Source organism: Pelobates fuscus, chromosome 8 (genome assembly GCF_036172605.1).
Source record: "Pelobates fuscus isolate aPelFus1 chromosome 8, aPelFus1.pri, whole genome shotgun sequence".
Lineage (NCBI taxonomy): Eukaryota > Metazoa > Chordata > Amphibia > Anura > Pelobatidae > Pelobates > Pelobates fuscus.
This window is the reverse complement of record NC_086324.1, coordinates 112,909,515-112,933,720: the sequence shown is the minus strand read 5'-3', so window position 1 is coordinate 112,933,720 and position 24,206 is coordinate 112,909,515. Positions and strand designations below refer to the sequence as shown.

The following is a 24,206-nucleotide window of genomic DNA, read 5'->3' as shown; positions in this document are numbered from 1 at the left end:
ACCGACACGCTGCAGCCCTCCAGTCGGAATGTCTTGAGCTCTCTGGATCTGTTGAGGATAGCGTTTCTCACTGCAATATCTCTGGTGATGACTTTTGTGTCTCTCGGCGCACCCGGAGGTGCTGCCGCCGCCTTGTGTACTCTGAACGCTGAGGTCATCATCCCCTTGGTCTCTTTTACTTTTTAGGCCCATTGAGGCCACCAGTCTCTGGGTGAAGTGTAATAGGGCTTCTTCACTCACTGTTTCTGGGATTCCTCACATGCGTACATTCTTGCGCCTGTGGCGGGATTCCAATGCGGTCACAGACCGGGTGAGTTTCTGCACCTGTGTGGCCAGGTCATCTATTTGGTTGCGAGTGTCCTTCATCTGGTTTTCTTTATTCTCTATTTCAGAGATCCTCTTGCGAAGGTCCCCTTTATCTGCTTGGGCCTCTTTCAGGTCTGATTTCCAAACTTGCCTTATGTCCTGCAGGAGGTGTTTAATGTCCCCTTTAGTGACTGGGGAGTAGTCCTCGTCGGAGTCTGTTTCTGGCTAATCTTCTACTGGTTCAGGTGAGGTGGATATGTGTCCCTCCTCCTGGGATGCTTCCGAGGCCTCCTCTTCGGCCCGGGCCGCGGGCGCCATTTTGGTGGGAGCCGCGATCCCGGCTGCAGGCCTCTCAAAGGAGAGTCTTATATCCTGCAATCTCAGGGTCGCCGATGGCTGTTTTTTTCTGTTCTTGCGCCCCATGGTTGTCTCTGTTGGTGGGTGAGTAGGGATGCCGCCTGTGGGGTCTCTATAGTGCGGATTTTAGGCTATTTTTAGCGTTCTCTCTCGGAGCTCCAGAGGTGAGCGTCAGCTCTATTGCTCGGCTAGCCACACCCCCCCCCCCCTCTTTTGGAGACTTTATGATGTTAACCCCCCCCTAAGGACTGAGCCAAATGTACACATTACAATCAAAATTAAACTTAAAGGGACACTCCAGGCACCCAGACCACTTCTGCCCATTGGACTGGTCTGGGTGCCAACTCCCACTACCCTTAATCCTGCAAGTGTAATTAAACTGCAATAATTACCTTGCAGGGCTAACGCCACCTCTAGTAGCTGTCTACTAGACGGGAACTTCCTGCTTAATAGCACAGAAAAACTATGCTAGAGCGTCGCTGGACATCCTCACGCTGTGTGAGGACCTCCAGCGTTGCTCAATTCCCAATAGGAAAGCATTTTCAGTGCTTTCCTATGGGGAGCTCTAATGCGCAGCATTGCAGTGCATGCGCATTAGGTCTCCCCGGCTGGTGGGCGGGTCAGACTCGCCCACCGGCCGACGAATTGCGGAGGAAGAAGCAGCGACGTGGGACATGTCGCTGCCTCTGGTAAGTGACTGAAGGGGTTTTCAACCCTTCAGCAACCAGGGATTGGGAGGTGGGAGTGAGAGGGGACCTGCAGTGCCAGGAAAACAGATTGTTTTCCTGGCGCTGGAGTTTCCCTTTAAACAAAACAAAACTTAAACAAAATGTGTCTGTTCAACATAATTCACCTCTTTCATATTAAGTGCACCCACACTTATTATTCATAATTTTATTCATGAGAAATGGGTATTTCATTTAACATCAAATATTTAGCTATGAAACATAATTTAATATGAATAAAATATTAAAAAGTGAGAAATTAAGATTTTATTTTTTTAGTTCTGGATGTAATTTTAACTGTGAATGCCATAATACTGTTTGCTTTTACTGCAATAAAATACACATATTTGTATTCAGCGATGTCTCACGAGTAAAACAGTACCCCCTATGTACAGGTTTGATGTTTTGTGAAGTTACAAGGTCAAGTATAGCATGTTACATTTTTCATTTTGTTTTCACATTGAAATTTGCCAGATTGGTGTAGTTGCCTTTGAGACCGTATGATTTAGTTTGTCAGAACATTTAGGGGCTGTAGTTTGCTGTACAAGCTATTAACCCAACAAGTTTGAGTGTTCTAACAACTCTTGCAAATCAAAACCTTCTCTCTCTCCTTTTGTTATAACATTGCAATATTGTGACTAATTTAGAAGCTGATTTTGAACAGTCATCTGGTTCATTCTTTCTTTTTAATCTAAGTTCCTTATATTTAACTATATAGACACCTGCAAGAAAAAGTGAAACTGCAATTGTTCACACTTAAACCCTCTATCAGCTGTTCAATACTGCCTTGTATAATAATTTGCATAAAGTCTTCTGCTCCCTGTATCCTAGACTATTACTCAGTTTAATCTATGAAGATCCATCACCTGATCTAGACTTCTCACAATAAAGTCTGAGATTAGGGTTACTGGTGGTTAATAAAAAAAATATAAAATATATATATATATGTATTTATATCTATCTGAGTAACCAGAGGCATTGCTGAATAGGCTTTGGATTCTCTATCTGACCACTAATATCACTCGGTGTGTAGCGTCTTAAAAAGAGTACTGTATAAGCAGAGTTTTTCAGCACACTTTTTTTTGTGCTGAAAAATCCCCTCTTGGCTTATACTCGAGTCAAGGTCTGTATTTTGGCAACTTACATTGCCATAATACAGACCACGACCGCCGGGCTCATTACAAGCCCAGTGGTCCTGTTGGGGGGCCGGCAGGATGCGTTTACTTACCTTTACAGACGCTCCGTTTACATCACCTGTTCAGCTCACAGTGTAAGTCTTGTGACACCAGTGACCGTCAGAGCGTTGCCACGGATTACCGTGGCACCGCTCCGCGCTGCACGCAGACCACAAGACTTACACTGTGAGCGGAAGTGAACGGAGCTGACAGGAGCTGCACGGAGCTGCTGTAAAGGTAAGTAAACGCTTCCTGCCGGCCCCCCCACTGCACAGCCTATCCACTGGACCACCAGGGAATAATATAGCCCCCTTCCCTGGCCAGGTAACAAGCAGGGAGTGGGGACTAAAAAAAACACCCTCAAATTCAATTTTAAAAATATATTTGTTTTTGTTATGTTTTTGAATGTCAGAAATGTATATTTGTGAATGTTGAGATGTTATATTGGTTTCACTGGTAAAAATAAATAATTGAAATGGGTATATATTTGTTTTTTGTTAAGTTGCCTAATAATTCTGCACAGTAATAGTCACCTGCACACACAGATATCCCCCTAAAATAGCTATAACTAAAAACAAACTAAAAACTACTTCCAAAAATATTCAGCTTTGATATTAATGAGTTTTTTGGGTTCATTGAGAACATGGTTGTTGTTCAATAATAAAATTAATCCTCAAAAATACAACTTGCCTAATAATTCTGCACTCCCTGTGTGTGTGTGTGTGTGTGTGTGTGTGTGTGTGTGTGTGTGTGTGTGTGTGTATATATATATATATATATATATATATATATATATATATATATATATATAATAAAAATGCCCCCCACCCAGTTTACACACACACACACACACATTCACACACAAACACTCTGCATATTATATATATATATATATATATATATATATATATATATATATATATATATATATATATATACACACACACACACACTCTGCATTTATTATTTACACACACTGTAAATAAATATTCAATTAATGTATTTTTATTGGGATCTAATTTTATTTAGAAATTTACCAGTAGCTGCTGCATTTCCCACCCTAGGCTTATACTCGAGTCAATAAGTTTTACCATTTTTTTGTGGTAAAATTAGGGGCCTCGGCTTATATTCGGGTTGACTTATACTCGAGTATATATAACCTTATTTTTTTCTTCTCCAGCTAACACCTACATACAGAACTTCTGCTCTGGAAGTAGGTAGTTACTAGTTTTCTCCGGATATATCCATGGCAGCATTACATATGGGTATAGCTCCTCCCCTTCTCAATTGGACAGGAACACCTCCTAATTAATAAAAAGAGACTCCCTCCTATGCCCTCTGTCTTTTTTTTCCTGTCTACTTCCCATCGACACTCGATGTTTCATCTATTTTTTTTTGCTTACTCGGGTCTAATTGTACCCCTTGCCCATGGGGAGAGTTCAGGCTCTCTCCCCATGGAAGCCTCAGGACACGGCGCCTCACCAAGGGCGACCCCCTGGAGGATTCTCTCCTTAGCGACCAGGGAGCTATGCTGCAGTGACCCTATAGGTAGCAGCTGGATGTGCCAGACCCATTGAGGTGGTAATTCCCTAAGAAGGGTTCACCTACTTGCTGCATAAAATTGGGCATCTTGGCTTTCCCACTAAGATAGCCTGTCCTATCCCCAGGATGTAAGTGGCAGTGACGGTCAGAGCTTACCGGACGGGGGGAGGGGGGGGGCAGATACTTCTTCAAAAAATAGCCTGTGTTCCCTCCCTTTTTAAGGGGATATGCTCTTTGGCAAATATCTGGACAAATGTATTAAAAAGGCAGTAGAAGGACGTAAGGCCTTTCTTCCTCAAGATTCTCCTCTTCCAAAACCTCCCGAGGACGAGGTGGCAATACTAAACCTTCAAAACAATTCTTATGGGACGCAAGTCCAGCGCTTTGGAGTGGGACCAAGACTTCTTCACTTCTACGAGGTCTGGGCTCTAGCTACACAAGACAAGTGGCTGTTGAAGACCCTAAAATCCGGTCATGTCTACAAGCGTTCCTCTGGAATCAGAAAAAGCAGTGGCCATTCGTTCTTTTGTTTCTTCCCTTTCAGCAGAAGGAGTCCTATGTCCTGTTTCAGCAAAAAAAAAAAAGAGGATTGGGAGTCTTCTCCAGACTATTCCTCACTCCAAAGGCATCGGGGGAATGGAGACCGATTTTGGATCTTCACGGACTAAACGAAGGTCTGTATGTGAGAAAATTCAAGATGGAATTATTAAGTTCCATTATCATAGTCATCTCCCCTAGCGACTGGTTAATCTCCATAGACCTTCGAGATGCTTACTTTCACGTTCCTATTGCTCCACCACACCAGAAGTTCCTGAGGTTTGCGATTCACCATCAGCATTTTCAATTACGGGCTCTTCCCTTTGGCCTGAGCACAGCTCCCAGAACTTTCTTAAAGATCCTGGTTGCCTTAATAGCACACATCCGTTTGGAAGGCATTTCAATATTCTATTATCCAGATGACATCTTGATCCTCTCACACAGCAGAGATCTTCTCCTTCTTCATCGAGATCGGGTTCTTTTTATTCTTCAAAAATTTGGATGGTTGATAAACCTCAAGAAGAGTCAACTTTCTCCTTCTCAAATCATGATATACTTAGGGGCAAGATTCAACACAATTCAGTCACAAGTCTCCCTATCCTTGGACAGAGGGCTTCATATTCAATCAAAGATTCTTCATCTTCTGCCTCTGAACTCCATCCCAGCCAGGGAATTCATGAGCCTTCTGGGAAGCTTGTCCTCTACAATAGGCCTTACAAGATGGGCCCAGTGGCATATGAGGATTCCACAAGAAGGGTTTCTATCCCTGGTTGCAAACAAGGATCTGAACCAAGCAATCTCTTTGTCATCAGAGATCAAGAAGGAGCTGTCATGGTGGCTGATAGACGAGAATGTATTTCGAGGGTTTCCTCTGAACAATATCCCTTGGGTCACTCTCACGACAGATGCGTGTCAGGTTGGGTAGCTCATTTGGACCTACTTCATGTACAGGGTCAGTGGAAAAACAAACAGTATCTTCAATCCTCGAATGTTTGAGTTCCAAGCAGTCTTCCAGGCTCTTCTGCGCTTTCCTTCTCTGAAGCAAAATTGGGTGAGCGTAAGGATAGACCATACTTACGCAGTAGCATACATCAACCACCAGGTGGGTACGAAGAGCAAATGTTTAATGAAAGTGTTGACCCCGCTGATGTCCTGGGCGGTAAAGAATATGAAGGGGACCAAGGCAGTTTACCTTCCGGGAAAGAACAATCAAATTGCGGATTTCTTAAGCAGAGTAACTCTAGATCCCACAGAATGGGCGTTATCCCCTCGGGCATTCCGAAGCATAGTCCAGAAGTGGGGCCTTCCTCAAGTAGATCTGATGGCCACAGCAAAGAATCGCGAAGTGGAAAGGTTCTTCTCGCGTTACTTTGACCCTTTGGCGGAAGACCAGGATGCTCATTGTTGCGAGTGGAAGTTCCATCTGGGGTATATATATATATATATATAATTTTTTTTTTTTTAACTCCCCTGTTTTTCCCCCTGCTTTGAAGAATCCTTAAGGAGCAAGCGACAATTCTGGCAGTAGTCCCCTTCTGGCCCAGGCAGCCTTGGTGTCCCCTGCTACAGAATCTCTCTCAGGAAATCCCTCTAAAATTCTCAGACCAACACAGTGTTCTGCAACAGGGTCCAATCGCTCACCCATCTCCTCAGTCTCTCAATTTAATGGCATGGAAATTGAGCAGCAACGTCTCTCCAGCAAAGGTTTCTCGACTTCAGTAATTGGTACCCTTCTGAACGCCAGGAAGAAATCTACTTCATCTGCTTACTATTATATTTGGGACATCTTCTTCTGTAGCTGGTGTATGGCACATAAAACTTCTCCTTTGTCTCCCAGTATTAGTGACGTCCTTCAATTTTTGCAAGACGGATTTGACAAAGGACTGCGTCTCAGCTCCTTGAAAGTGCAGATTTCTGCTATTTCTGCTCTGTTGGATCGGAAATTGTCATTTGATCCAGATATTGCTAGATTTCTTCAAGCTATTATCTTATTATCTAGACATCTCCTGTGAGGTCTTGCTCCCCTCCTTGGGATTTACCTCTGGTTTTGCAGATGTTGTCTGATTCTCCATTTGAGCCCTTCCAGTGTTGTGGAATGTACCACATTGCAGTCTCCCCCTATGATGAGGCGAGTGTTTGGTAGTGTCGTGAGGTGAGTGGAGAATTGTTGCCAGAAGATAGGATCCGGGAAGGTAGGCGCGTATAGGGAGCAACAGGAATAGCTGTTGGAGCCTATCTTTTCCAAGATTGTCACGTACCTGCCTTGCGGGTCAGCAATTGAGGTGGTGTCGGTTAGAGAGGGTGAAGGGCTACTGGGCTTACAGTCTAGGCCAGTAGATTGTGGGGTTCATAGTCTGACCGCTCTGCTCTAGGTGCGGTTGGGGATGACGGTCAGGAGGTGGTCATTCGGGGGGAAAAGGGAAAGATGAAACGTCTACGGGTTGCAGTCGGGCAACGTCCTCTATTTTGAAACCTTGATAATGCATTGTCAGTGACCCCCACACCCCACCACCCCCAATGGGAGTGAGGGGGCCAGGGAAGGAGAACTCACCCTTCCCCCTGTACAACAGGTAAAGATGCGAACAGCATGAATTATTAAACATTTAACTGAGGTTGCTGTGTGGGGCTTGACCAGTGACTGTAGCCTCAGGCACATGTAGCGAGAATCAATAATGCGAGGCACAGTGTGCAAATAGAAGTTAAGCAGGAGATCAGCACTGGGAGAGGGGGGTGGCCATGTGGGTAAGGGGTGTATGCTAAGTCTGTAAGGCTGCCCAAGCCTGCTACCCCTGCCTTCCCCCACCCCACCACCCCCAATAGGGGGTGGGATGGCCAGGGAAGGAGGGGACCTGGGTGCCCGCCTACCCTCCCCCCCACAACATGTTAAGTTGCAAGCAGCATGGAATATAAACATTTTAACTGAGTAATCAAAAATAGGGTAGACATGGGCCCTCACTCCGAGTAGCCTCATAGTCATGTAGGAGAGTTAATAAACAGGAGGTCAGCACTGAGAGAGGTGGGGGTCAGTCGCATGGGCTAGGGGTGTATGCTGCCTCATATAGTGGCGCGGTGGTGGGGGGGTCCCTTCAGGTTGGAGTCAACTCAAGCCATTATAATGCAGTGTCGGTAATTCTACCTGCGCCCTCCACCCCGCAACAACATGCAAAGTTGCGAGCAGCATAAAATATAAGACATTTAGCGGAGTAATCAAACCTAGGGTAGGCAGGTCTCTCTCCCCAGCGGCAGCCGGAGTTACAGGCTTTAACCTATGCTGACGCTGGGGAGTCAGACCCGACTGTCTCGACTCCTGGTAACGCTGCCTGGTGCTGTGCTGCTTCTCTTAGGTTCTGGTATTCCTGCTCCAGTTCCCATTCTATAGCGACCAGACGGGTGATATCTGGTCCCAGGCCTGCAGTACTGGGAAGCTCCAGCGTGTCCATACGGTATTCCCGAATGTCCCAATATCTAGACTCCTCCGTGCTGCTGAAATCACTGTCCTCCTCTGTAGCTTCCAATAGTAGACCAGGGCCATCATAGTCATCACTCTCTGGACCATCACTCTCATCCATCCAGGGGCACCTCTGCACCGAGAATCCTCTTAACGCCCGGTATGCCTCATCCAGCCACAGTTCCTTCCTGATCAGCTGCTGGAATTCTATGATCCACTCTTCCTGCGGTGGATCCTTCAGTAAAGGCAACCTCAGCACTCTTTGTCTCTGTCTGCGCAGATCTTAACTGGGAAGGCTCTCTCCCCCTTGAGCTTGTGACTGCTCCAGTGCCTCGTGCCAGAGCTCTTGTCGTACCACCTCTTTCCATACCAGTTAATCCTCAGCTGAAACAGGGCCACACTCCTGTGCCAGTGCACCTTGTAGTCTCCACTGGACTCCTCCTCGTATGGGGATGCTGCCCAGGGGTTGGCTCGCTCCATCTGATGAGTTCCTCCGCAACCAGGGGCACTTCACGAATGCTTGCATTGCCCTAAATTATAAATCCAACAATACCGGTGTCTCCAGGATGCTTCTATTCTCCCAAGGAAGCCATCCCACTCTGCCACCAATGTGACGGACCACCTGGCACCGACAGAGTACCTCCGTCAATCGCTGCTTCCTAGTACTTGTGAGCACCAGAAGTACTGCACTGGAACACCATAACCACCGTAAACCCCACAAACTGCCGCTGCTTGGTTGGGGTCTCGCTGTCCTCCACCCACCTTGGACCCAAGACCAGGATCCAGCTTCAAGTGGGTAGACCTCTCCTAGTCCAGAGATCGTAGCAGGAGCAGCTCTTATAAGAGCTAGTGATTATACTCAGGGGAGTTTTGTGATCTAGCAATCCCCAGAGTAAATATAGTTCTCCAATCCTCCCAAACATGAGCCAAGACTTCATGAAGAGGTAAATAAATCTCACTTTAATGGTAGACACACTTGGCCTTATATGACATTCCCCATGCAACGGGTACGCCCACATGGACCTGATGGTAGACTGATTTGCAACGTCACAGACCAATAACAATAAGGTTACAAGGCACGTCCCTCCCACACACACTACACAATCCCTCCCCTCTGCCTGAGAGATAATTAAGTCAGATACTATATTAACTCCAGGCAGAAAAATTATCACATTTTCAATTGTCTCCAGGCAGAAAAAACACATTTCTAAAAACGCCAAAAGTACCCTAAAAATACATAAAATCCCACACATCCCCTGATAGCCCTGATCTGGGTGACCAACATATCCAAAAATCACCCAGATCAGTTCAGGGGTTTAGGAATTCTATGTTAGTCACCTTTTGACTGACCGCACGCATGGTCCCATGCCCAAAACCGTTCCAGAGAATCAGGCTGTGGGGTCGGTCTATTTCGTGAATTTGAAATAAAGTCCAAAATACCACACTTAGCCGTTCATGAGCAAAGTCAGTTTATGGCTTTCGTTCTTGAGTTTATTCCGAACGCCACTCCCATTTGAATAGCCGAACATCCATGGAAAGTAAATATTTAGCAGTGTTCGTGCCAGCGAGTGTCCGATTTGAGTTCCATGAACTCGACGACCAAACACCGCTCATTGTACTCTTGCAGCTTAAAATGGCCGCTGCCACGTGTTCGAATGCTGCTTCGAACCACTTCGACCGTTTGGGAGTTCGAAGTGCCGTTTCGAACCACTTCGTAGTTCAAAGTGTTACTGTACCAGTCCAAAAAAGTACAAACAGTGTGTTACGGTTGCCTCCAGGCTGGCTGGACGTTGGACCATAGAAGAGGATGCTCCTAGCACTCACCAAAGGACCATCAGCACCGTAGACACCATAACTACTGCGTAGCCACCATAAGTACTGCAGACTCCACGAACCACCGCTGCTGGGCTGGTATCTCGCCATCTTCTTTGCGCCCTGGACCTACGACCAGGTTCCAGTAAGTCCTTCTGTAGAGCGAAGCAGGATCAGGAACAAGAGCTCAGTAGCTAAGGGAGTATGAAGAGCATAGCAATCCCTGTAGTGATTATAGCTGTCCCCTACAAACATAAATCAAGGCTGCAAGTTAGAGGGTCAAGTCATTCTGTTTGTTGGCACCAAAAGAACTTTCTTTTATGCAGGTTTCCCTTAGATAGGACCACCCACAGGGTTTTACAAAACAACCAATCATAAACGTACACACAAAATCCTCCCCTCTGCCTGTGATATAATTATGTTACACAATGGGTTATTATCACAGACCGTAAAAATACAGTTTTTACACATACACTGTAACTTTAAAACCATACATCCAATCTCCAAAATTACATATTGTTAATCAGCACAATTTAAATATAAACATAACCAAAAATCATACAAATCCATCCAGTAGATCCTGCCCAAAACAGTTCCATAGATTTGGGCTGTGCGGCCGGTCAATTTCATGCAGAAAAATGACTAACGTGCGTTAGAATCTTCGCTGAAAATTCAGTTTGGGAGTGTAGCCGATTTTTAGTTCCATGAATTTGGCTACACATACCGCTGACCTCGTTCGAATGAACAAAGATGGCGGCCGCCGCCACGTGTTTGTTTGCACTAACAGCGGCCACTCAGCGTTCGGCAATTCACCAGCAGTAACCTCACAGCCTGGGAGGTAAGTTGCCTGCACACTTCCACTTCTGGGTGGTCCGCCTGTGTAGTACTTGGTTCAGTAAGCCCCATTTACTGAACCAAGTGGGAGAAAGCCAGGAACACAGTGTATTAAAGGTTTGGGGACACCGTCTTAAAGGGGCATTGTTCAACAAAGTCACAATATGTCCCCAGACGGTTCTTAAAGGATCATACACACCCAATTAAAGTCCATAAGTTTTCAGGGGCACAATCTCCCAGGGGCCATAGTCATGAGGAAGGAGGCTGGCAAATAGGCTTCTCCACAACCCAGGGAAGCAGGGCAATTTGTCATTTAAAGGGCCAGTTACAAATGGCAGTTTGTAACACAGTGGTTTCAACCAGGGTTTAACACAGGAGCCATAGTCACAGGGTAGGAGCCTGGCAAACAGGCCCCTCCAAAAGCCAGTGGTGAGGTTACTTTCGTTACAAGTTAGCATTTAGTAATTACAAAAAATAACAAAGTGAGGAAAATAGACAGTTCTATAAGATTAGGCAGAAAGAAGCTAAGCAAGTTATAAGGGCTTCCAAATCACACACAGAGGAAAAAATGTCAGTCAGTAAAAACAAAACAAAAAACGGGGGCAAAACGTTTTTTAGATACATAAATAAGAAAAGGAAAGGAAAACCAGAATTAGTTTGGTTAAAAACAAAAGAAGGAAGGTACAGTATCTCACAAAAGTGAGTACACCCTTCACATTTTTGTAAATATGTTATATATTTTCATGTGACAACACTGAATAAAATACACTCTGCTACAATGTAAAGTAGTAAGTGTACAGCCTGTATAACAGTGTAAATTTGCTATCCCCTCAAAATTACTAAACACAGCCTTTAATGTCTAAACCGTTGGCAACAAAAGTCAGTACGCTCCTAAGTGGAAGTGTCCAAATTGGGCCTAATTAGCCATTTTCCTTCCCTGGTGTTATGTAATGTGTTACATAGCTGATAAGAGACTTGCGTCCATCAAGTTCAACTTTCCTTACATATGTTTTTGCTGTTGATCCAAAAGAAGGCAAAAAACCTAGTCTGAAGCGCTTCCAATTTTGCAACAAGCTAGGAAAAAATTCCTTCTTGACCCCACAATAGCAGTCACATGTCTCCTTCGATCAAGTAGCTAATACTCCATTAATTAGAAATTATATCCTTATATGTTATGGTTTTTTGTAAGTATGTATCCAATTGCAGTTTAAAGGAACACTATAGTCACCTAAATTACTTTAGCTAAATAAAGCAGTTTTAGTGTATAGATCATTCCCCTGCAATTTCACTGCTCAATTTACTGTAATTTAGGAGTTAAATCACTTTGTTTCTGTTTATGCAGCCCTAGCCACACCTCCCCTGGCTATGATTGACAGAGCCTGCATGAAAAAAAAACTGGTTTCACTTTCAAACAGATGTAATTTACCTTAGATAATTGTATCTCAATCTCTAAATTGAACTTTAATCACATACAGGAGGCTCTTGCAGGGTCTAGCAAGCTATTAACATAGCAGTGGATAAGAAAATCTTAATTAAACAGAACTTGCAATAAAGAAAGCCTAAATAGGGCTCTCTTTACAGGAAGTGTTTATGGAAAGCTGTGCAAGTCACATGCAGGGAGGTGTGACTAGGGTTCATAAACAAAGGGATTTAACTCCTAAATGGCAGAGGTTTGAGCAGTGAGGCTGCAGGGGCATGTTCTATACACCAAAACTGCTTCATTAAGCTAAAGTGGTTAAGTTGACTATAGTGTCCCTTTAAACATCTGTATGGACTCTGATATAACCAGCTCTTCAGACAGAGAATCCCAGATCCTTATTGCTCTTAGTTGAAATATCCTTTCTTCCAGCCTAAATGTGACCTTGTGTCTTATGTATAGCTCTGTTTATGAATAGATTTCCAGATAATGGTTTGTACTGGCCCCGAATATATTTGTATAATGTTATCATATCCCCTCTCAGGCGCGGTTTTTCCAAACTAAAGAGATTTACATTTTTTAACCTTTCTTCGTAACTAAAATGCTCCATTCCTTTTATCAATTTTGTAGCTCCTATCTGCACTTTTTCTAGTGCCATGATATCCTTGTTTAGAACAGGTACCTAAAATTGCACAGCATATTCAAGGTGTGGTCTTACCAGCGATTTATAGAGGCAAAATTATATTTCCATTCCGAGAATGTATGCCACTATTTATATATGACAAAACCTTACTGGCCTTAGCAACTGCAGATTGACATTGCATATTGCTGCTTAATTTGTTGTCTATAACAATTCCCAAATCCTTCTCGTGTGTGGTTATCCCTAGTTCACTACCATTTAGGGTGTAAGTTGCTTGTGCATTCTTGACCCCGAAGTGCATAACTTTGCATTTCTCTACGTTAAATTTTATCTTTCCCATTTAGTGCCCAGTCCTCCAATCTATTCAAATCCCTCTGCAGCAAAGCAATATCCTGCTCACATTTTATTACTTCTGCAAACACTGAAACATGGCTTTCAATGCCTAGTTCAAGATCATTTATAAATGTTAAATTGAAGCGGTCCCAAAACAGAACCCTGAGGGACACCACTTACCACTTCTGTCCAGCCTGAAAATTTACCATTAATGACAACTCGTTGTACTCTATCCTTTAAGCCAATGTTCGACCCAAGAACAATCATCTAGACCAATTTCTTTTAGTTTGAATACTAACCTATTGTGCGGAACCGTATCAAATACCTTGGCAAAATCCAAGTAGATCACATCCACTCCAACACCCTGATCTATACTTCTACTTCTTCATAGAATGCAATTAGGTTAGTTTGACATGACCTATGTTTCATAAAACCATGCTGATTATTGCTAATAACACAGTTCTTCCCAATGAATTCCTGAATATTATCCCTTAATAGCCCTTCAAATATTTTCCAAGTCACAGAAGTTAAGTTCACAGGTCTATAATATCCAGGCAAGGATTTTAAACCCTTTAAATATGGGAACGACATCTGCCTTCCTCCAATCCTCCGGTACCTGAAACAAAATAATCTTGAAACATTAAATACAAAGGTTCACCTATTTCTTGTGATTGGATGACTCGAGACAAGGTGCTACAGCTTTTAAAGAAAATTTATGTAAATACTGCTAGTGTTACAAGATCTCAGGTGTGAATGGGGAGCAGGTATGTTACATTCGGTTTTATTGCTCTCACACTCGTCTCTGGAAGTTCAACATGGCACCTCATGGCAAAGAACTCTCTGAGGATCTGAAAAAAAGAATTGTTGCTCTACATAAATATGGCTTGGGCTATAAGATGATTGCCAACACCCTGAAACTGAGCTGCAGCATAGTGGGCAAGACCATACAGCGGTTTCACAAGACAGGTTCCACTCAGAACAGGCCTTGCCATGATTGAACAAAGAAGTTGAGTGCACGTTCTGAGCTTCATATCCAGAGGGTTGTCTTTGGGAAATAGATGTATGAGTGCTGCCAGCATTGCAGAGGTTGAAGGGGTGGAGCGTCAGCCAGTCAGTACTCAGACCATACGCCGAACACTGCATCAAATTGGTCTGTATGGCTGTTGTCCCAGAAGGAAGCCACTTCTAAAGATGATGCACAAGAAAGCCCGCAAACAGTTTGCTGAAGGCAAGCGGACTAAGGACCTGGAACCATGTCCTGGGGTCCAGTGAGACCAAGATAAACTTATTTGCTTCAGATGGTGTCAAGCATGTGTGGTGGCAACCAGGTGAGGAGTACAAAGACAAGAGTGTCTTGCCTACAGTCAAGCATGGTGGTGGGAGTGTCATGGTCTGGGTCTGCAGGAGTGCTGCCGGCACTGGGGAGCTACAGTTCATTGAGGGAACCATGACTGCCAACATGTACTGTGACATACTGGGCCGCAGGGCAATATTCCAACATAACAACCTCAAACAACAACCCTTCGGAGACTGGGCCGCAGGGCAATATTCCAACATAACAACCTCAAACAACTCCAAGACAACCACTGCCTTGCTAAAGAAGGTAAAGGTGATGGACTGACCAAGCATGTCTCTACAACTATACCCTATTGAGCATCTGTGGGGCATCGGAATGTGAGGGAGCCCAAGGTCTCTGACATCCATCCGCTCTGTGATGTCGCCATGGAGGAGTGGAAGAGTACTCCAGTGGCAACCTGTGAAGCTCTGGCGAACTACATGCCCATGAGGTTTAAGGCAAGGCTGGAAAAAATTTGGTGTCCACACAAAATATGGACACTTTGGGCCCAATTTGGACATTTCCACTTAGGAGTGTAATAATTTTTGCTGCCAACGGTTTAGATATGAATGGCCGTGTGAGTTATTTTGAGGGAACAGCAAATTTACACTTTTATACAGGCTGTACACTTACTACTTTACATTGTAGCAGAGTGTCATTTCTTTGTTGCTTTTACATGAAAAGATATATAATAAAATATTTACAAAAATATGAGGGGTGTACTCACTTTTGTGAGATACTGTATGTAGAAGAGGATAAAGGTCTAGCTGACTGTCTCAATGAATATTGTTGTTCAGTATTTACAGATGAAAATTAAGGAAAGGGGTCTCCATTAGGAAAAAGGACAAATGAGATTTGTTAAATGTGTGTTTACAGAGAAAGCGGTTCTATTTCAATTATGAAAAGTAAAAACTAGTCAATGGGGCCTGATGGCATACACCCAAATTTATTATTAAAAGAGCGTAGTGGTGTACTAGCAAAACCATTAACAGATTTATTTAACCAATGAATGTTAACAGGAGTAGTCCCAGAAGATTAGTGAATGTTGTGCCCATTCACAAGAAAGGTAATAGGGAGGAGTCGGGGAACTATAGGCCAGTAAGCTTTACTTCAGTAGTGGGGACAGTAATGGAAACCATATTGAAGGATAGGATTGCTGAACATCTAAAATCACATGGATTTCAAGATCAGAGACAACATGGGTTTACTTCAGTGAGATCATGCCAAAATAATCTTATTGATTTTTTTTTGATTGGGTAACTAAAATAATAGATCAGGGTGGTCAGTAGACATTGCTTACCTTGATTTCACTTAAGCTTTTGACACTTGTGGCGAAACCAACTTCGCCACTGTGAACTGGAGAAGCCTGGTTGCTAGCCTCCTGCCCTGCGACTATGGCCCCTGGACATATTTCACTGTAAAAACTATATTTTGGCGTGTAATCGTTTATATTACTGCTACTGGGCCTTTAACCCCTTAAGGACACATGACGTGTGTGACACGTCATGATTCCCTTTTATTCCAGAAGTTTGGTCCTTAAGGGGTTAAGGGCCATCCGTGGACCTATTGGGACTTTTTGGGATACTGTACCTTTAAGACTGTGGAGCATATTACAGTAATACTGCCTTTAATCCTTTAATGTCATGTATGTATTTATGTGTTCAGTTAACCTAGGTTATATGTATGCAGCATTCATGTGATTGTTCGGTAGAACCACTCCATTCATTGTACTGAGTGAAACTACCGAACAACCAGACCACCCAGGAATAAGTGTGCCTCCAATTACCGGTTGCAACAATGTTGCAAACGGGTAATTGGCAATCTATGTAATGTATTCTTTGTCCTCTGGGTGGCCGCCATTCGGGAAACGAACACGTGGCGGCGGCCATCTTAAACTCCCGAACAGCGGTGTTTTGCCGTCGAGTGTCTGGAACTAAAATCGGACACTCGACTAGGCAAACACCGCTGAGACCTCCATACTTCCAGAAATTCGTATGGGAACTACCGAACGGCCCGCCGTTCGGTAGAAAGAACCCCACGAACTAGGGGATTCATTCGAATCCCCCTTAGGCTCCATAACCCAGGCAATTCGTCTGTTTTCATTCCCTTGTCTGTGACCGACCGCAGGGCCAAAATGCATGGAACTGTTTTCGGATACTTTACCCATGCAGTCGGTCAAATCTTTGGAACCCCATATCTCCCGAACCGTTTATCCGAATGACCTGATTTTTTGATATGTTGTCCCCCTGAATAAGCGCTATCCAGCATCGCTGGACCCCCCTGTTTTTGGGGTACATCCAGAACCTGGCTAAAAATGTGTACCGTATAATTGGGTTTACTGTTATCTGAGGGGAGGGGATGTGTGGGTGGAACCATGTATGTGATTGGTTATTTTATGCCTCCCCCTGGGTGTGGCCTGTAAGTGTACAAGTGTAATAAAAGCCAGGCTGGATGAGCCAGTCCAGAGTTCCTGTTTAACCCTCAAAATTAAGTGTCGTCTCGTTCTTGGGGGGGGGGGATTGGATTGTATGCTGACTGCCAGGAGTGTAAGCGGATTGTATGCTTTTCTTGTTCAGCTGTTACAGTTCGGAGTGTTATCTTGTATCCAGTTCGGGAGTTTGGTGTTCTGCAGTAGCTGTGCCGGTCTCTCAAAAAGGGGATTATCGCCTAAGCTGATTGTATTCCCTTTTATGCTGAAACGGTCCGTTACAACACTGTTGCACATAGAAGGCTTATCAATAAATCACAATCTTTAATTTTGGATTCCAATATTGTTGAATGGGTAAGGCAGTGCCAGATCCACCCCACCCATATGCTGGTTGTTAAGACCAGGTTTGAAACTTACCATTTGATGTCTTCTTTCTTCTAAAATCTTATTTTTTCAGCCCCCAAAAAGGCCAAATAAAAATCCATAATAACAGACGCACTGCTCTGTCATTTTATACAGCGTGGGAAAGTTCTTTGGAATTACGCTGTTTAATTTGACTCATAATTCTCTGATTGGTTACTTAATCTACCACCACCTAGATACATCACTAGCAGCAGACACTTTATCTAGTGATGTATCTGAGCACCTGGCAGGGTCAAAATCGGGGTCGGAGTCAAAGATGCGTCAGACTCTAACGCAAGGATGGAGTAACGGATCACCTGGCACCCCGACTGGGCACCTCCGTTATTGGATGCTCCTAGCGCTTCCTGAGGGCTCCAAGCACTCCAGCCGACACCATAACCACCATAGACTCCTTCCGAGAGCAAGACAGGAACAAGCTCTTAAGAGTTAGAAGTGATTATCCAAGGAAGCATGCAGAGCATGGCAATCCCTTGTAGTGATATAGCAATTCCCCCAATAAGAAACAGGACTCTAGATTGAGGGTGAAGAAGAACTCACTGTACTGGCACATACAGCCTCTTTTATTCACATTCTCCAAACATAGTACTGCCCACAGAGTTTTGAAGAACAACCAATCAACACATTACAACACAGTTAACACTCCCATTCATTACATCAGAAATCCTCCCATCTGCCTGTGATACAATTATCTCAACACAACTAACTTAATTATCACACAGGAAAATACAGTATTATAAAACATATCACTGGGACCCCAAAACATGCAATAACCCCATAAAAAAAATGACCCATTCGAACGTGTGTTTGAATCTTCGAACGGGACTCTGTAACGGATCACCTGGCACCCCGACTGGGTACCTCCATTGAAGGATGCTCCTAGTGCTTCCTGAGGACAAGCACTGCAGCAGACACCACAACCACCGAACCGGAGAAGCATACAAATGCTCTCAAGCATATGAATGCTGTAAACAGCTGAACAGGAAAAGCATACAATCAGCTTACACTCCTGGCAATCAGCATATAATCCAATGCCCCCAATAACGAGACACTTCGTTTTGAGGTCAAGCAGAACTGACTGTACTGGCACATACAGCCTCTTTTATTCACAATCCACAAACATAGTACAATACACACAGACACTCCCACACAAAATCCTCCTCTCTGCCTGTGATATGATTAATGAACACAATGGTTAATATAATTATCACAGGCAATGAAATACAGTATTATAAAACATATCACAGGAACCCCAAAACATGCAAGAACCCCATAAAGAATATCCTCTGAATCGGGGTATCTGGGTGAACCACATATCCAAAATTCACCCAGATCCGTTCAGTAGTTTGGAAGACACGGTTTAATGCAGATTCCGCAGAATATATACAGGCTATATGAAAAATAATTGCTGTTAAATGTGTCCCCTGTTCTGTAGTTTAAAACTACTTAACAATGTATTTGTGCACCAAATACCGGCGAGATGGCACCATGTAGAAAAGTCAAGTGTCTGTGAGTTAAAATGGCTGCCATCCATTGTTTTCATCATGTGCTTCATCCATTGTTCTCATCATGTGCCTCTGATACATGCAATGGTGGCCACCCAGTAACTCCACAGCATGTTCCCAGATGGTTCTTAAAGGGCCTGCAGCAGTATAATAAAATACAGTATGCCCAAATCAGTTCCTTAAAGAGCAATACATCCCAGGGCCATAGTCGCAAGGCAGGTGGCTGGCAAACAGGCCCCTCCAAAAACCAGTGGCGAGGGTGACTTAAACATTGTTATTTGTATGTGCCTGTCTGTTTGTATGTATGTGTCTTTTTGTGTGTGCCTGTCTGTCTGTATGTGTCCGTGTCCGTGTGTGTGTGTGTGTGTGTGTCTGTCTGTATGTATGTGTGCCTGTTTGTATGTGTGTGTGTGTGTGTCGGTCTGTATATATGTATGCATGTCTTGTTTGTGTATTTCTGTATGTATGTATGTGTCTGTATGTTGTGTGTATGTGTGTCAGGGGGGAAGGAGTGGGGCTAAGGGGGCCATGGCTCAGTTTTGCACCGAGGCCCCATGGATTGTGTGTATGCCACTGCAGACAGACATACTGACACACACACACACACACACACAGACATACAGACACACGTTGTAGCGGAGAGCTGGTCTTTCATAGGTTAACTCCACTAAAGATCCCAGTGAGGCTCAGGAACAAGTAATAAAATCCCATAGAACAATAGTCACAGCAAGCAAGGTAATTCACGAATATCTCCATACAGATCCCAGTGACTGGACGACACACAGCATCAGGAGGAGAACTGAACTTTTAATCACACAACCTTCTTTTAAAGCTTTCTCCCATGCAAGGGAGGGATTCACATTAATTATACAGTACACCAATCATACATGAGTTGCCACCCACACATCCCCTCCCCTTAGTATGACTCATAATCCCATTATGCAGGACACAGTAACCCTCGTTTTCTGGATGTACCCCTAAACATAGGGGTACACCTTTAAATGTTACATCCCCTGGTAGCCCTGGTCTGGGTGCGTGACATATTAAAAAAATCACCCTGATCGGACCAGGGGTTTGGGAAATTCATGGAGGTAGTAAAAAGACTGACCGTGCTGGAGGTAACAGCCAAAATTGGTTCCATACGTTTTGGGTCACAGAAAAAGGGAATAAAATGCACAAACGGCTTGGGTTATGGAGACTGGGGAGGATTCGGATAAACCCCCTTGTTCGTGGGAAGCTACGGTCCCTAGCGCCCGATCATACCATGTGCGCTGGCGAGTCTGAGCCGCCTGAAGGTTTTCCCTTACCGTCCTAGTCAATGCTTCTATCGCAATGTCAACACATATGGTATGATGGGGGTACCGTCTGCGCTACGTTCTTCTCCCAATGTTCTCTAATAAGGTCTCTTACTCTTCTCCCAAATAATAATTTGAATGGGGAAAACCTGGTCGACTCCTGCAGCACCTCCCGGTAAGCGAAGAGAATCGCTCCCAGTCCCTGTGGGTCTCGGCTAAGGTTCGGAGCATTTGTTTCAATGTACCATTGGACCGTTCGCAGAGCCCATTGGTCTAGGGATGGTAATGGGCACTGATGATAGGCTTAATGTCACAGAACTTCCAGAGGTGCTGGGTGACCTCCGCAGTAAATTGAGTACCCTGATCCGAGATGATCTCCCTTGGTAACTCCATCCGGGAGAAAATCTGCATGAGGGCCTCAGCCACCGTTTCAGCATGGATATTGGTCAGAGCCACCGCCTCTGGATATCTAGTGGCATAGTCTTCGACAGTTAAAATATATTTCTTGCCAGAAGGGCTAAGTTTCCGAAGGGGGCCTATTAAATCTACTGCTATTCTACTAAAAGGTTCTTCAATTATGGGTAGCGGGTGCAGTTTTGCATTCTGCCGGTGCCCCCTTTTCCCTACCCTCTGGCACGTATCGCAAGTACTGCAATACTTGCGGACTTCCTGGCTGATTCCTGGCCAAAAGAAACTTTGGGTCAGTCAGTACCTGGTGCGACTGACCCCCAAATGTCCGGATAGCGGAATATCGGAATACCTTCTTTTAAAGCTTTCTCCCATGCAAGGGAGGGATTCACATTAATTATACAGTACACCAATCATACATGAGTTGCCACCCACACATCCCCTCCCCTTAGTATGACTCATAATCCCATTATGCAGGACATAGTTCCCCTCGTTTTCTGGATGTACCCCTAAACATAGGGGTACACCTTTAAATGTTACATCCCCTGGTAGCCCTGATCTGGATGAGTGACATATTAAAAAAATCACCCTGATCGGACCAGGGGTTCGGGAAATTCATGGCGGTAGTAAAAAGACCGACTGCGCTGGAGGTAACAGCCGAAATTGGTTCCATACGTTTTGGCCCTGCGGTCGGTCACAGAAAAAGGGAATAAAATGCACGAACGGCTTGGGTTATGGAGACTGGGGAGGATTCGGATAAACCCCCTTGTTCGTGGAGTTCTTTCTGCACAAATTGATGGCAGTGTGGAGGTCTCAGCGGTGTTTGCCTACCCAAGTGTCCGATTTGGGTTACAGGTGCTCGACGGCAAAACAGCGCTGTTCGGGAGTTTAAGATGGCCGCCACGTGTTCGTCTCCCGAATGGTGGCCATCCAGAGGACAAAGCACACACTGCATTGATTGCCAATTACCCATTTGCAACATTGTTGCGAACGGTAATTGCAGGAACACTTATTCCTGGAGTGGTCTGATTGTTCGGTAGTTTCTCGTATAATAACTGGAGTGATTTTACCGAACAATCAGACGAATGCTGGATACAACATACATACATACATACATACATACATACGGCAAAATTAACCGAAAGCATATTAACACACATAATTTTGAGGACAGCCCAATGCTATCCGCTACATACGTAAAGAAAACAGAGTGCAACACACAATAGGTGCTAAACAGGAAGGTGGGTCTAACCCCACTGTGAAATCAATCACCTAATTCCACCATACAATCTTAGAACATAGAAAACATGGGTGGCGCACACTGTGAAAAAATGCCAACTATACACAGTGAAATGGTGAGTATAACACGGATGGGATGGTATAAATACCCTTATGTATATTCTTTATCAGATACAGCTGTAAAAAAATGTGGCTGACATAGAGTAAAATAGTTTGATCAATATATAAAGTGCAAATGCAGGATATGTGCAAATATCTCATTAACATTTTTCTGAGCCTGTGAATCATGTTCTCCACCATATACGAGAGAATATGAGAACATTTATCATCAATTTATTAAAAAAACATACATAAAAGTTCATACATCAAAGTAAGGTTCCTTCAGCAAAGTATATTTTCCATAGAGCCCACACACGTGTTTCAACTTACGTCTTCCTCAGGTGTATAGGATTCCATTCCACTGTTTATATATTTGAATTTGCCACCATCTCAGCAGTATAGCTCTGCCCCCAATGTGATGTCATCTTTGTTCTCATATTTGGCAACTCGTAGCTCGGCCCATTCTGACGGCCAAGATTAACCTCAATAATCTTCCTGGTGTCTCACCCTCACACAGGAAATCCTATTGCGGCCATATTGCAGGACCATCTTCTGAAATCATATCAATTCTTGTCCTCAAACAGCATGCATAAAGTTAATTCACATGTCCATAAACGTCAATGAAAATGTCAATAAACAAGAAGCCCGGCGGCCATTTTGGAGATTGGCAAAGTTCATAAAACATAGAAAGGGAAAAAAGTAAATGTTCCTATATAAATACATATATGTGCATGTATGACTGAACCAAATAAAACCCATATATATTTCTTACACCCATACATAAATAAATGTAAATGGATGTACAAAGTTTAAATAAAAATACACTATATTTATAAGTAATACACAATTAAGGTTCTCAAAATCTATATTCAATCCTAGAGGTGATAAGGTTTCCATCTCAAAATCCACTTAATTTCTGTCTTATTAATATCCCTGAGATGGTCCCCTCCGCTCCAGGCTTTTAACCTCTTGGAACCCCATAAAGTGCCACAGTCCTTGGGGTATCCATGGGAGTTCCTCACTTCCACCCCATCCTCCTGCTCCCTCCCGCGCAGCTGCTCCCTTTATGGGAGGAAGTGACTTGCGGCAATCATTTCCTCCCATGTTGCCGAAAAGCAAGGACCCAGTCGTGCTGTTAAAGGGCACAGCACCCGACCGGGCCCCTGTTTATAGAAGCCACATGAGGCCCACAGGCCAGCTGCCTTGGGCTCCTCAGGAGTAACTGGGCCTGGGGCAGCTGCCCCGTTTGCCCCACGTTAAAGATGGCCCTGATGTCAAGTGTGTGTTTTCTGTCCTTTTATAGGGTTGTAGCTATATAGTTATGTCCTGGGGAAGGAATGTTTTTGTGGGTGTATGTACTAGGGAGATATGTTGCTTCCAGGGTATTCATGACTTCAGCAAGGGTTGATTGGCTGCAGTGAAGAGACGTTCACAGCACTGAATTAAAGGTAGGTGAGTTTACTTAAAAAAAAATAAATAAATATATATATATATATATATATATATATATATATATATATATATATATATATATATATATAGCTATACAGCAAATGGGGAGTCATATATCTAATTAAAAAAATACAGTACAAAAATGGTGTTCTGCACACTCAGGAGTACATTTAAATAGAAATATAATTTTAATTTTGGAGCACTAGCAATTCAAAAGATATATGTACTCTTTCATAATTATGCTTTATATTTCTTCTGTTTAGTAATCACCAGAAGCATTTTTAGAAAATGGAAGAAATTCCTTTCAAAAATGATGAAATTTTGTCTGATGTTCATCTCCACATGCAGCATGAAAAATGTTTAGCGATCAGAGTGAATGCAGCTGGGCAATCAGGTAAACATGTCATGTTTTTAAAACTTTACCCTTGATGGTTTAATTGCCGCTGGTGGTCCGATTCCCAGAGTGGCAGATAAAGGTGAGTTTACTTACTTGAACTAGTCCTTTGCGGGTGCCGCCATCTTGATTCAGCGGGGTCTTCTTTGCCGCGGATGTCACTGCATGCGTGAGAGTACAGAATTGAGGTCTATGGGGAAGACGGCAGGGTCCTTCATAGACACAACCAATTCCAGGCAGCCGTCAATGATGACTGACTCTAAGTCGTCGACTTGGGTGGGGAAAAAGTCAGACGGAGGAGAAATACAGAGACAAGATAGTCCCTACTTTGTTTCAGTATATCTCTGGACTGGGTTGAAATTTCAGTGTAATTCCAACACGGTCATAATGAGTATTTCATAAAAATTCTATGTTTATGAAATACTCATTTTTCGGGGGGAAGGGGAGCCAGTACCACTTTAATAGTGATTAGTAGTTCTTAAGGATAAATTAATGTTAAAATTA

At 43.8% G+C, this 24,206-nt stretch overlaps 1 long non-coding RNA gene across 1 annotated transcript in view; it reads left to right on the top strand.

Annotated features, from left to right (window-relative positions):
- LOC134570841 (uncharacterized) overlaps nucleotides 1-24,206 on the top strand; it is a 76,861-nt gene that overhangs the window by 1,350 nt on the left and 51,305 nt on the right. Inside the window, exon 2 of the long non-coding RNA XR_010085169.1 lies at nucleotides 23,572-23,702. This is a non-coding gene — a long non-coding RNA (uncharacterized LOC134570841). The remainder of the gene's footprint in view (nucleotides 1-23,571; nucleotides 23,703-24,206) is intronic.